General features: G+C 42.3%; 1 non-coding gene across 1 annotated transcript; it reads right to left on the bottom strand.

Annotated features, from left to right (window-relative positions):
• Positions 1-987: 987 nt before the first annotated feature.
• Positions 988-1094, bottom strand: LOC113191523 (U6 spliceosomal RNA). The gene has a single exon (XR_003301897.1). It is a non-coding gene; the product is annotated as a U6 spliceosomal RNA (small nuclear RNA).
• Between the last annotated feature and the right edge of the window lie 1478 nt (positions 1095-2572).

Raw genomic sequence — 2572 nt, 5'->3', positions numbered from 1 at the left:
TCTCTTAACACCCAATCACCTCTGAAAAACCCCAATATCCCTCAACACTGAAGGGCTTTGTTATTTGTTTGTTTTGTTGTTGTTATTGTTTTGGGGGGTTGGTACCAGGGATTGAACTCAGGGGCACTCGACCATTGAACCACATCCCCCAGCCCTATTTTGTATTTTATTTAGACACAGGGTCTCACTGAGTTGCTCAGTATCTTGCTTTTGCTGAGGCTGGCTTTGAACTTGCAATCCTCCTTTCTCAGCCTCCTGAGCCGCTAGGATTACAGGCATGCACCACTGTACTCCGCTTGTTTTTGTTTTGTTTTGTGGTGCTGGAAATTAAATCCAGGGTCTCATGCATGCTTCCAGATTGAGTTTTGGTGGGGACAAACCATATTCAAATTATAGCACTGGGCTAGAGTTGTAGCTCAGTGGTAGAATATCTGCCTAGGATTTGTGAGGCCATGAGTTTGATCCCAGCATAGCAAAACAAACAAACAAACAAACAAACAATCCATAGCACCACCACAAAATATGCTGCTTTGGGCTTTAAACTGGGGGAAATTAGAGAATAGCAAATGCAGAAAAGGGTTTTCATTGCCATGAATCCCCTCCCCAGGAATCTCATCAAGAGTTAAATCTTATCACAGGAGAGGAGACTAGAGGTTGACACTATACCCAGAGATGTTACAAGCTACAACTTATTCTTGAAAGTCCACTCATTTTTCCCCCAAATCACTTATTCTCCCCTAAGTTGCCTACATGCCCCCTCCCCTTTGTGAAGAGGGTGTATATGTTTCTAGATCTTATGGGGTTTAGGGGCATTTACTTTTCCTTCATGTGATGCCCTTGTAAATGTGTAGACATTTTCTCCTATCAATCTTCATTCTACTAATTTATTTCATATATTCGATCACTGAATCCTCAAAGAATAGAGGAAAAGTCTTCCTCTCTCTCTCTCTCTCTCTCTCTCTCTCTCTCTCTCTCTCTCTCTCTCTTTTTAATATGGAACGCTTCACAAATTTTCGTGTCATCCTTGTGCAGGGGCCATGCTAATCTTCTCTGTATCATTCCAATTTTAGTTTATGTGCTGCTGAAGCGAGCACTCTTTCTTCCTCTTTAAACTGCTCCTTTGAGCAGTTTCCAAGTTCTAGGACATCAGAAGTACCTGTGCCCATCCAAATCCAGGATCACAGAATTTTAGCCTTCCCTGGAGCCCATGATGTCTCTAGGTTATCATCAGCCCAGGGCAGGAGAGGAGTCAGGAAAACCAAAAGACAAAGTACAGAGAGGTTAGGGAAGACCGAATGGGAGACAGAAAAAAAAAAAAATTAGAGAGGAAAATGACCAAAGGAAGTAGGAAAGAGCCAAAGAAGGAAGATGGCAAGAAAAGAGGAGGAAGTATGTAGAGGTAAATGATCACACATGTGAAAACATTGAAGAAGAAAAGAAGCATAATGAAGAGGCCAATCCCTTTAGAAGACACATTAATTTCCTCAAGAATAGGAGCAGTCTTGGGGCTGGGGTGGAGGCTCAGCCTTAGAGCGCTCACCTAGCACATGCAAGGCCCTGGGTTCAATCCTCAGCACCACATAAAAATAAAATAATGATATTGTGTCCAACTGCAACTAAAAATAAAATAAATATTAAAAAAAAGAATAGGAGCAGTCTCATACCTTTACTTATTTATTCATTTATTTTTGCTTCCCCTACATTACACCCAAAAGTGTTCAGTAAGTATTTGTTGATTCCAGTGCTATTTATGGGCCAGAATCCCAGGATTGGAATTCTGACTTTCATGGCACCCTCCTCTTTCCCTCCCAGGCTCTCTGCCATATGTTTTTAGAGGCAGGATTTCATGCTGTATAGGCTTTGAGTCAGCAGAATCAACTCTATAGGAAAAAACGCTTTCTGAACTAGGTCTATACACCCAAAAGGAGACCACAACATCACGTTTTTTTTTAGTTTATCAGGGTTTTGTTTGTTTGTGTTTTGTTTTGTTTTTGGTACTGGGGATTGAACTCGGTAGCGCTTAACCACTGAGCAACATCCCCAGCCCTTTTTGTTTTTTATTTTGAGACAGGGTCTTGACAAGTTACCTAGGGCCTTCCTAAATTCTGAGGCTGGATTTGAATTTGTGATCCTCCTGCCTCAGCCTCCAAGTTGCTGGAATTACAGGCGTGCACCATAAAAATCATATTTTGATTTCTGCCCATTTCTTCCAACTGTTAGCAAATAACTCCCTTCTGTTGGATGCAGAAGAGATCTTGAAGAATTCATGATGAGGATGCCAGGTCTCTGGTGCATGCCCTGCCCCCTGCCTGTCTCTCCTAGCGTAAAGTGAATCTTCACATATAACTTTACATTCCTTTCCACATGGGGCTGCTTTCCCAGGTTAGGTCCCTGAGCTAGGCTCCTTATCTATGCTCTTCAGCCAGCTATTGACCCAACTGCCTGTTTCCCTTGCCCTCTGGCCTGATTTCTTTTAAGGAAAAGCCCTAAGGCAGGAGTGTTTCAAGCATTCTGCTCTGCAAAGTTTCTCAGAGGCTTGGTGAGGGTTTTTCCCTTCTAGAATTTTCAACAA

The sequence above is a fragment of the Urocitellus parryii genome, chromosome 1 (genome assembly GCF_045843805.1).
Source record: "Urocitellus parryii isolate mUroPar1 chromosome 1, mUroPar1.hap1, whole genome shotgun sequence".
Lineage (NCBI taxonomy): Eukaryota > Metazoa > Chordata > Mammalia > Rodentia > Sciuridae > Urocitellus > Urocitellus parryii.
The sequence above is the reverse complement of the archived record's forward strand: the minus strand, read 5'-3'. Positions and strand labels throughout refer to the sequence as shown.